This window comes from Geotrypetes seraphini, chromosome 7 (genome assembly GCF_902459505.1).
Source record: "Geotrypetes seraphini chromosome 7, aGeoSer1.1, whole genome shotgun sequence".
Classification (NCBI taxonomy): Eukaryota; Metazoa; Chordata; class Amphibia; order Gymnophiona; family Dermophiidae; genus Geotrypetes; species Geotrypetes seraphini.
The window spans coordinates 32,020,504-32,032,616 of record NC_047090.1 but is presented as its reverse complement, the minus strand read 5'-3'; the positions used below and the strand labels follow the sequence as shown (position 1 = coordinate 32,032,616).

Here is a 12,113-nt window from a genome sequence, read left to right as displayed (position 1 = left end):
CCATATGGTATGTCTCACATTTTGGACTCAGTTCTATAAATGGCGGCCAAATTTGGACGCTGACATAAAAATTTACCACATGCGCTGATCCTAAAACTACCACGAGTTACCCGAGCGCACCCCACTGAAAGTTAGGTAATTTTGGGGTCCTTTCACTAAGGCGAGCTAGCCATTATAGCGCGTGCTAAATATTAGCATGCGTTAAACGCTAACGTGTCCATTATAGTCTATGAACGCGTTAGCGTTTAGGGTGCGCCAATATTTAGTGTGTGCTACAACGGCTAGCGTGCCTTAGTAAAAGTACCCCTATATGAAGCTCATATTAATGGCAGCTGTTAAGGTTCAATTAAAGGATTTTGAAGTCAGATGATAGAATTATGGGGTCGTTTTGCTAAATGCTATAAAAAAGTACAATTTAATTGAACAAAAAGCCAATTAGCGCCAATAATTGGCTTTTTAACAAGGAATTATTGGTGCTAATTAAAATCAATTATTAGTCACACAAAATAAATTTAGGTACGGAATCCATGCCTAAATTTTATGTGTGAATCAAAAAGAGAAAAATATATACTGAAATTATAGACTGTGGAACTCAAGTGTCTGCTAGTATCATCTTCAGAACTAGTCTCGATGAAATACCATATTGCAGACTATCATCGTCCAATTGTCTATTAGTTAAATTTCTTGCACTCTTTTCTAAAGATTTTTCTTATTGATTTTATAAATATTTTTTGAAAATTTTATAAATAATGTTCTATTATATAAATACGTGAAGAACTGATGTTATTATCCATCCATAATTCTGATGATGTCTGTTACTTAACTTTAGTGTAAACCAAAAAAAAACTCTGTGGAGTGACGATGTTCCTAAATGGGCTTTATTTGAAAGTGTCAAAGTTCCAAAGGTACACTGAAATCATCCACATAAAATAATTCCATCCACATAAAATAAATTCATCCACATAAAAGCCTTAAAGGACCTAGTCCGCTAGGAATACAGGACCCAACACGGTCCACGTTTCAACAAAAAGCCTTCTTCAGGGGTCCCTGGGGGTCCTATAAAGGCAAGTATGTGGGAAACAATTGTGTGGTGAGCCGGAAGTGAGACACTGCACGCGGACCGTGTCGGGTCCTGTCTCCCTAGCGGACTAGGTCCTTTAAGGCTCGTATGTGGATGATTTACTTTTATGTGGATGGAATTATTTTATGTGGATGATTTCAGTGTACCTTTGGAACTTTGACACTTTCAAATAAAGTCCATTTAGGAACATCGTCACTCCACAGAGTTTTTTTTTGGTTTTCTCTGGATTTTCTTCTTTGTGGATATTTCGGGGTCAATTCCTTTTGTTTTTTACTTAACTTTAGTGTAACTTCTTAACCATCTGTCCAAGATTGCTATTACTCCTCAGGAACATTAAAGTCTGACGATGGTAGTCACTTTTTTACTCCTAGGCTTTCTTTTACTGGTTTTGGCGCCGCTAAGGTTTTTTTCAATTTGGCAACAGCCTATGAATATTGGGAGAGATAGTGTGGTACACTGAATAATTGAAGGTAATTAGTGAATCAAAAAGAGGCCACAGAAATGGATGGATCAGAGTCATTAAGTTATGCATGTAATTATAGAATGTGGTAAGGCATTTTTAGCTGTGGTAAGCACACATTAGGCTTTCTGCAGCTTTGCAAAAGGATAGGGTTACCAAACGTCCAGATTTCCTCCGTACATGTCCTCCTTTTGAGGATATGTCTGGGGGGTCTGGACGGCTTTTCAAAACCCTGCACGTTGTCTGGGTTTTGAAAAGAAAATGCGTCGGGACAGGGCATCCGCGCATGAACGGATGCGACGTGGTGACGTCACGTGCACATGTCATCATATCGTAACCATGTGTAGATGCCTTCCTGCCCGACGAACCGGCGGGGCTGGGTAAGGAGATTAGGGTGGAGCTGGGTCGTAACAGGGCAAGGATGGGTGGAACTGGGTGGACTTGGGGGGGGCGGGTCTAGGGATCCGGATTTTACCGGCATAAAATCTGGTAACCCTACGAGAGGACTTGTCCAAAGTCACAGGCGGTGTCAGTGGGAGAAGGAGGTTTACGTGAACCTGGACTTCCCAGGTTTGCATTCCGCTGCTCTAATCACATCAACTACTATTTCGTTTCTTGCAAGTAAGTTGCTGTTGGTGACGTAAGATTTTTCACGGCTGAGGAGAGCATTTTTTCAGTTTAGCCATGAGAGGGAAAATTCTATAAACAGGTGCTTTTATTCAACTTACAATTTAGTTAAAATGTACCTCCTTAAAGCCTGCAAAAATGTATTATTTTCCTCAGGGTCAAGGGACAGCAGTAAGGACTTAACATTCTGTCCTGTCCTGTGATATCCTTGAAATATCTGAGGAGGACATTGTGATACCTGTTACTCAACTTATTCAATTTGTATTAGATTTAGAGAGGAACTGGCTGTTCAAAATGGGTTTTTTTATTTTTTATTTTTTTAAACCTAACAAAGATGTTTTATATCTGAATTATATTCTTCCTGTTTCTCCCTGTACTCAAGAAATGAGGGCATTTACTAATGTTAAAACCTGAGGTGTTCCAAGTGCCCTTCAGACTCCAGTGCTCTTTTGAATGTCTCTCACTTTTATAAGGAAGGGAGTGGATTCAATTTATGCCTTTTTCAATTGCAACTCCAGATAAGTTACATTCAGGAATTTCTTTGCTCCTAGAAGATATCTAAGGGTCTCTTTTACTAAACTGAGGTAAAAAAAAAAAAAAAAAAGAAAGAAAAAAAAGCCTTAACACGCCCTTACACAAGTCTTTACCATGGCTGTAAGAACCCCAGTTTTCTATTTTTTGCATTAAAGATCATGCGCTAATGTCATTAGCACGCAGTATATTTAAAACAATTACTGCATGAGTATGTACTGTCACCTATTTTGTAGACATAAAGCCCATATTCTATAAATGGCACCTGTCAGCGCCTAAGTAAAACAGCACCAGAATCGCACCTCCACGCCACTTTAGGCGTGGAAGTGGCCAGAAGTGGAATTAGGCACCGGTAGGCACCTCTGGAGGTGCGATTCACTTCATAGGCAGTAGAACGCCTTTTTGTTTGGGGGGGGGGGGGGGCAGGGGCACCAAAAGCTCTTCCCTAGCCCCAGTAGGATCCTGTAGCATGACGACTCCTCCCACCTACCTTCCCCGGTCACTGTCATTTTAAATCTTCAGGCAGCCGCTGCGCAGTGTCAACGAGGAGGCCTGCCCCGGAAGTCTTCATTCTACAGCGATGCTACACGCCAGCTGCCCACAGATTTAAAACGACAGCGGCCGGGAGGAGGTGGGTGAGGGAGTAGGGCCACACCTGACTCTCTTCTGAGCACCAATTTTTGGGGAGGCCATGGTCCCTGTGGCCTCCCCCATTCTGACAGCTATGATTCACATTAAAAGGTAGACACTGTAAATATAGGCCTGAAAAACCCTGGCTTATATTTCGGGCGCCTATCTTTGCCTGGAAAGTTCCTGAGATGTCCGTTCTGCTCTGTAAAAATGTCTTATTTTCCTCAGGTTCAAAGGAGAGTGGCAAGGACTTAGCGTTCTGTCCTGTCCTGCGATATCCTTGACTTAATAAGTTTCCTTGAAATATCTGAGGAGGACATTGTGATACCTATTATTCAACTTATTCAATTTGTATTAGATTTAGAGAGGAACTGGCTGTTCAGAATGGGTTGCTGTTTTATTAACTAATGAAGATGTTTCGTATCTGAACATCAGTGGTACCTTGGAATCCGAACTTAATCCGTTCCAGAACCCCGTTCGAGTTCCAAGACAATTTTTCCCATTGAAAATAATAGAAACTGGATTAATCCGTTCCTTGGTCCCACAAACTCAGATTTTCAAATAAATTTAACAGTAAACACGCTGGATAGACAGCAAGATCGGGCCCCCCGCTGGCATAGGCAGCAAGATCGGCAACGGCAACTGCAAGCGGGGCTCAGCCCAAAGCTTCCCTCCGACGCGAACCGCCCAGGCGGAAACAGGAAGCTGCGTAAGAGGGGAAGCTTTGGGCTGAGCAAAGCTTGCAGTTCCCGTACGTTTGGAAACAGGAAGCTGCGTAAGAGGGGAAGCTTTGGGCTGAGCAACGCTTGCAGTTCCCGTACGTTCGGATTCCAAAGCAGTGTTCGGATTCCAGGGCATAATTTAATTTAAAAAAAAAAAATAGTTCAGGTTCCAAGTGGTTTGAGTTCTGGGGCGTTCGGATTCCGAGGTATCTTTCCTGTTTCTCCCTGTACTCTTTGCCAGAGGTGTGATTATCTAAACGGCCCTGTCATGTAATTGACACACACTCGGTGGATGCCAATAAGGGCGCTTTATAGAAAATCTGGACCCGATTGCCAGATTCAATAAACGACACCTAAGTTAGGCACCCTAATCACGGATGCCTAGCGATGCCTATCAGATGCCCAGATTTATCTGGATATGTCCTCTTTTTAAAGGACATGTCCGGGCATCCGGATGGCTTTTCAAAACCCAGCACTTTGTCCGGGTTTTGAAAAGCTTCCAGCTCAGGACATCGTCGGGAGGGCATCTACGCATTGGCCGATGCAACGCGGTGATGACACGCCCATGCGCGCATGCGTGTGACATCATCGTGTCACACCTGCGCAGGTGCCCTCCCGACACAACTCCAAGCACTTGAGGGGGGCGGGGCTGGGGTGGAACGGGACATGACGTGGGCGGAAAGGGGCGGGCCTGGGGTCTGGATTTTACTAACATAACCTACGTCTGAGCTAACTTAATAAATTTTAAAAAAATTGGTTAAATAGTGTGGGAATTAACCGCGCCATTAAAAAAATTATTAAAAAATTATTTTAATTGTTAATTTGTGTTACGCTCCGACATCTGTGCGTAGCTTAGCGACACCTAAGTCGAGGTGCCCTCCAATATCTAATATGTTGACGTCAACTTCTGGGATGCCTAGCGACGCCTAAATCCACTTAGGCTTGGCTATGCATGATTCTATAAAGGACGCGTATCGGTCGATTGACAACCATGCAAACCGGCGCCTAAAAGTTAGTGCTGGTTTGGTGCTGTTTATAGAATCTGACCCTAAGGGCTCACATATTATCTGTGGGGTAATGTACAGTAGATGTGTTAACTGGTTTGTGCAGGAACTCCCACTCTGCTCCTGACACACGCCTGCAAAAACCAAGAAAAAGATTTTAGCACTCACAGGTGTAAATTCAAGTGCTTAAGCACGGCACTTTGTACATACGCAACTGAGAGCATTCAATAAAGTGCATGCTAGAAGAGTCCGAATTCCCATGCCCCGCCCATGCCTCTCCCACATGAACTACCCTGGGCAGTTGCATGTTAGACAATTTGAGCAAGATTGAGTAAATGGCACCAAGATTGGGCTGAAAAGGACAGGTGCCCGTTATAGAATTAGTATTGCGTGCCGATTTCGGTGCCCAAATTTAGAAACCAGGCGTTACACCTGCTGATTCCTGGCGCCCAATTTGGGCACACATCCCCGGTGTTCTATAATGGTGGGCACAAATTTAGGAACAACCCTGACCGGTCCACAGACCTCCCATGGCCACACTCATTTTTGGGTTGACCGCTATGGGATTTGGGCGCACATTGTTATAGAATTGGTGCTGATTAATGCCAATTAGTACCTATTATTGGCACTGATTGGCTTGTTAGCCAATTTACTACCCTTTTCACTAAGCCGCAGCAGAGGTTTCTACTGCAGCCCAGAGAGCTAATTGATCCAGCGCTGCTCTGATGCTCATAGAATTCGTATGAACGTCGGAGCATTTAGTGCCCCAGGCTGCGGTAGAAACCTCTACCGCAGCTTGGTAAAAGAGAACCTTAGTTGGGCGCACATCTTGGATCAGTGCCCAATTTTGGGTGTCATATATAAAATCTAGGATTTTATGAGATGTGCACACTTTATAGAATATCTTCTCTGGGTGTCGCACCTCCACTATGTTTATCATTAACTTGGGGTGGAGCAGGCGGTATACAAGTGCATTTTTAAAAAATGTTTACGTTGATATTGATTATCGACCCCCCAACATCTTCAAGAGGGATGTAGAATTTACACCGAGCAAGACAGATTTTTGTTTTGAGCCAGGTCCAAAGAAAAACATAGACCAAGATGGCTGTTAACAGAAAGACATATGCTATTTGACGTTTGAATTTCTGAGTGTGTTTAAGTTAGAAGTGCTGCACAAGTGAAATTAGCATATTCCAAAATGTTCTTTAAAAAATAATCACATGAAATAGTTATTCATAGCCTGGCTCATAAACCATGCGAAGGACACTAGGCTTCAAGCTTCATTTGCAGGCAGATATAGTTCCACGAATTCAAGAGATGAAATGTGAGTGAACAAACTATTCTCTTTTTATAGCTTGCTGTTATAACACCCCATCAAAGTGCTATTCTGCTTTCCCAGTGGCACTGCGGGCATGCACATAGAGATAGTCTACAAGAGGTAGATTTAGGATAGGGTTACCAGATTTTACCATTGTAAAATCTGTAACCAAGGCCCCTCCCAAGTCATGCCCCATTCCGCCCCAGCCCCGCTCCCTCAACCTATTCTCGTGCTTGGAGTCGCTTCAGGAGGGCATCTGCGCTGCGTTGCAGCCCCGTGTGCGCTGATGCCCTCCTGACACGGTGCCGAGCTGGAAGCTTTTCAAAACACGGACAAAGTGCCGGGTTTTGAAAAGCCGTCCGGACGCCTGGACATGTCCTCTAAAAAGACGTCTGGTAACCCTAATTTAGGAGCTCATTACAAACATGGATCAAACCTTCAATTTTCAGCTTTTAATAAAGCCTATGGGACTCGGGACATATCAGTAGGAAACACCTATTTAAGGTACGTTAATGTTCTCAGTAGCTTTGGGGTTGGTTGCTCCTTCCATTGTTGACATTGCTGCAGTGCGATCACTTCACCTATATCGAAGACTTTCCGGTGAATTTTCAAAGAGACTTAGCTAGGCAGAAAAGTCTTTTGCCCAGTTAAATCACTTGTGTTTGCTTAACTGCTGATATTCAGCAGAACGTAAGTGGACAGTGCCACTGAACACCAGCACTAGCTGCCCCTGCATTGTCGGGTTAGTGCCTGGATGGTCCTTGGGTAGAGCCAATACATAACCGGTTAGAGGTGTGGCCGGGCATGGCCGATTGGACCTGTCCAAGGGCCCATACCCTAAGCTGCACAGACCTCGGCAGGTTACTATAACTTGACCATTTATTTTTTTCATCAAAAGGGACATCTATTAATTGTCATTCCTGCCCCTAATCCCGCCCTAGCCACGCCCCATCCCACCCTAGACCTGCCCCCAATCCCGCCCCCAATTTCTTCCATTCATTTTTCATGTACACATAATATCTTATTAATTCATAATGGTAACCATAAAATAAAAAAAAAAAACTAGAAAGCACACTATTTGCAGAGAAAATGTTAATTATCATTTATATTTGGGGGAGTTTCAAATATGTCAAGGCAGATCACTTTAAAATATGCAATGTCACCTCAGTAACTATAGAAAAATAGACAAATATAGTGCAAAATATAGACAGCAGATATAAATTCTCAAAACTGACACGTTTTGATCACTAAATTGAAAATAAAATCATTTTTCCTACCTTTGCTGTCTGGTGATTTCATGAGTCTCTGGTTGCATTTCCTTCTGACTGTGCATCCTTTCTTTCATTTCTTTCTTTCTTTCTGCACTCAGGCCCAAGAATTGTCCCTTTCTATTCCCTCCCTCCTTCCTATGTCCTTAGTGCCCCCAGTGCCTCCTTCCCATGTCCTCAGTGCCCCCAGTGCCTCCTTCCTGTGTCCTCAGTGCCCCCAGTGCCTCCGTCCCGTGTCTTACCTTCCAGCCTTTGTCTCAGCCCCTCCCCCAAAGCCAGCCTGCCTACCTCCTTCCCTCCCTCCCTCCCTCCAGTGCCCGATAGGAAAAGCCCTTCTAAGGTATGAAAATATAAAATCTTATCAGTGGTTTAATTTCAATAGATAATACAAAATGCCATGGCCCCTTCTACCAAGAATGTTTGTTTGGGAACATGAGGATTTCGCTTCAGTGACCTAAGAAGTTATATGAAAGCCTAATACACTTTCTGGACTTCTTTGCATGATTATAGCTTGCTTAACAGTCTAGATTTCTAACCTGCCATCACAGGTAACAAAAAAGTGAATGAAAAGATAGTTTAGGAACCATGTGGTGTCTTTATTCCAGGCCAACTCTTCCTAGTGACTTTAATAAATGCAAATCTGGCTTTAGAATATGATTTTTTTTTAAACTAGCATATAAAAAGGATCCTATTTTCAAAAGGCTTTTAACTTGTTTCTGGTGGCAAAATTGTTTAATAGTCCTTCAAGTTTCTACTGTTGTAGCTTTTGCTTTATACTGCTAGGCCGCCCACGCCCGTGTACTGCCGCTGCCTGCCAGCCTCTCTCCTTCCCTCCCTGCCACGCCAATTCAAAGCCTGGTCCGCCGCCGCAGCTTCTTGCCTTCTTCCCGATGTCAATTCTGACGTTGGAGAGGAAGTTCCGGGCCAGACAGGCAGCGATTGGCTGGCCCAGAACTTCCTCTCCGACGTCAAACTTGATGTCGGGAAGAAGGCAAGAAGCAGCGGCGGCGGACTGGGCTTTGAATCGGCGCGGCAGGGAGGGAAAGCGATCACCCATCCCGGTGTCCCCGCACACAGCTTCGGGACGCTGTCCCTGAAAACGGGACATTTCAGTGTCCCGAAGCGGTGGGTCGGTATAACGGGACGGTCGGTTTGAAAACGGGACTGTCCCGTTCAAAACGGGACGTATGGTCACCTTAGGTTAGTAGCAATTCAAAAAATGAGTCCCAAAATACAAGCAAACAATAGTCCTGGCACAAAAATACAAAACAAGAAAAATCAATCCATTTGTTTCCTTTATTTGGCTTGTTGCCATCCACTGGCTTCTATTTCAGCCTTTTAATGGCCTTCTCTCAGAGGCTCTCAGGCCTACACCTGCCACACTGGGCTAGGCCCTAGCCGGGCCAGCCACTGTTTGCCACCTGGCTTTTTCAAACAGCTTCTGCTATGATTTCTTATAAGTCTTTTCACTGAAGAAAAGTTCACCTTGGGGTTTTCTTAGCTAAAATACCCTAAGAGGTGTTGGGATCTGTACCCAACCTGTAGATTTTGGTGTACAAAAATCCCAACCAAGATCCCACTAGATTTTGAATAAAGAGTTCCCCAGGTCCTGTGGCCAGCAGTGCTTTAAGTAACCAATTTTCATTCACTGCCTCAAACAGCATAACAGAAAAAACAAAACTCAGTCTTGCTTGGATTTAAGCTGTGCAATTTTCCCTGCAAGTTCCATACAACAAGTGGAAAAAAAGACCCCAAACAAAAAACCTCTTTCAGCCAAAGACTTTAAATAATACAACCTGGCTAGTCTGGAATCTTCACCAAAATTTCCCTTTGATAAACTCCAAACTTTTCTACGGTTCCTCAGCCCCACTCCATTAAATCCAGGTCAGTAATAATAATAATTTTATTTCTTATATACCGCTATACCCTAAGTTCGAAGCGTATGAAAAATCCTCACTCATTTCTTCCATACACTGAGCTTCATTCATTTCTATATCATCTTCATTTATGAATGGGTCCTCAACAAAATCCTCCCAATCTTGGGGTCCTACCTGCCCTTCTGGAGTAGAAGGCTCTAATGCATTTCTGTTTCCTGACAGAGAAGGTCTGGCTCCCTTCTCTCTTCCTGCTGGGTTTCTCCTGTGTGGTTCAATGTCTGCCTCCCTTTTTTCTCTCTCTCAGTGGCTAACTGTCTGTGCTAGAGTGCAGGTGTGCCCTTAGTTCTGGCTAATTCTGAGCTCAGGTGCTTGTTAAGCTGGCTCAAACCAGTTCTGGATTTGCTAGGCACTGGAACTGTTCCAGTCCTGGCTTTAGGAATTCTCTGCCCTCAGCCTGATGGGATTTGTAGTCCTGTTACCTTGCTTTTCACTTGCTGCTTAGAAAAAGGTAAACAGGCATGAGGAGTCTTTATCTCCTTCTGGGTACTGCTATGCAAAGGCATTTTCTTTCTTGGCTGTGCCCTAGGAGGAATTTTAGGTTTCTCTATTGTTTTCTCCTGGGACAATTCCCTACTTTGCTCATCAGTTCTGGGGCACTGCAAAGATTCCTTTGCATTCATAGGGGGTTCCCTGCTGACAGCAGTCCCAACTTCAGCTGCTGAGCTACCTGGCACGGTCTGGTGTCTGATTAGCTTCTGGATAGTGGCATGAGGGGTTTCTAGTGACCCTTTCCTCTCTGCCCCCCCCCCCCCACATAAAAAAACCACACCAAACAGGAAGCCCCGACTATGCTAGAGGCTTAGCGGATTTCAGTTTTGACGTTGGATTTGGCACTGCTCTTGTCCATGCTGGTTTCAATCACAAAATGGCTGCTGGGACCTCCTGTGGCAATCTCATCAGGCTGCTATGGGAAGCAGCCATTGCGATGGAGCACAGCGTGAGGCAGGAATGAGTGGGATTTGTTTCGAAGATGCTATTAGATCAGTAAGCCTTCTTCAGGTAGTCTATAGTTGATTTTTATCCCACGTTGTACAAAGCAGGTCACAGTAAATACATACACAATTATAAAATATCATTAAATACAGCACAGACTGAGCACAGATCGTAAAATCCAGAGAGGACCTATGGGTGAGATGGGGGAAAGTGATTGTGGGGGAAGGAGAGAGGGGGGGCACTGCAAAGGGGGTCGGCTAGGGAGGCAAACCTTTTTGGTTGAGTATGTGTTTGTGTGTGGGAGTTTCATTGATAGTTTTAGGTTTTGCCAAAAACTGCAAAACTGAGGGGTCATGTCAAGCTGCGGTATGGGGTTTAACGCACGTAATACCACCTGCCGCGCTAGCCGCTAACTCCTGCATTGAGTGGCCGTTAGTTTTTTAGCCGGCCGCGGGGGTTAGCACGTGGTGAAATGTCTGATGCGCTAACCCCGCTAGCGCGGCTTGATAAAAGGAGCCCTGAGTGGCTAATTTCGGTCTCAGATTTGGTTGTATAAAAATCATAATTAAAAGAGTGTAGAACTATAAAGTGAAAAGGTGGAGGGAGGGGAAGAAAAGTATCTTTAAGGTAGCTGTTTTGGTGAGATAGTTGTTAAGATGTGATAAGAGCTGGCTTTTACGCCACTTTAGTTTGCCATGGGAGTCATTACCCTGTGGAATCTCAGCACCACTGGTTAGTGACACCTGTGGAACATGAAATAGAAAAGCTTATGGCCAATCTCACAGGCTACATTATTCATACTGCCCAGAAGTATCAAGCCACTAACCTGCAATCCAATGTTCCCAGGTTGTATCTTAATAGGGCCAAGTATTAGAAGCTTCATCTTTTTCTTTCCCCTGAAGCCCCTCAAAACACAACCCTCTCCTAAAGCCCCCATTATAAATTCTGACCTCCCAAATATCCACCCTTTCTACCAATGAGCCCCCCCATCTCCCATAGACCCTCCTTGGCCTCCCTGCAGAAATCACTGTCTAGGGCACAGGTGTCAAAGTCGGTCCTCGAGGGCCAGAATCCAGTCGGGTTTTCAGGATTTCCCCAATGAATCTGCATGAGATCTATTTGCATGCACTGCTTTCAATGCATATTCATTGGGGAAATCCAGAAAACCCGACTGGATTCCGGCCCTCAAGGAGGGACTTTGACATCCCTGGTCTAGGGGATGCAATGCTTGCCCTCGGATTGGTAGAAAAGGTTTGGATGAGTTCCTGGAGAAAAAGTCCATCGTCTGCTATTGAGACAGACATGGGAGAAGCCACTCTTTGCCCTGGGATCGGTAGCATGGAATGTTGCTACTGTTTGGTTTCTGCCAGATACTTGTGACCTGGATTGGCCACTGTTGGAAACAGGATACTGGGCTAGAAGGGCCATTGATCTGACCCAGTATGGCTATTCTTATGTTCTTATTGATCCCCAGTTTCCCCATGTCCTTTCTGGTGTTGGGTCCAAATGACATCAGCAACCACCTAGTGGTAGTTTCATGGTACTGCCACTAGAGGTCAAGCTGCCATATGGGTAAGGTGTTATTCAGTTTACATGAAAATT

General features: G+C 44.4%; 1 long non-coding RNA gene across 1 annotated transcript in view; it reads right to left on the bottom strand.

Moving 5' to 3' along the window:
• Positions 1–9,826, bottom strand: part of LOC117364343 — a 66,836-nt gene extending 57,010 nt beyond the window's left edge. The window contains exon 1 of the long non-coding RNA XR_004540217.1: positions 9,693–9,826. This is a non-coding gene — a long non-coding RNA (uncharacterized LOC117364343). The remainder of the gene's footprint in view (positions 1–9,692) is intronic.
• Between the last annotated feature and the right edge of the window lie 2,287 nt (positions 9,827–12,113).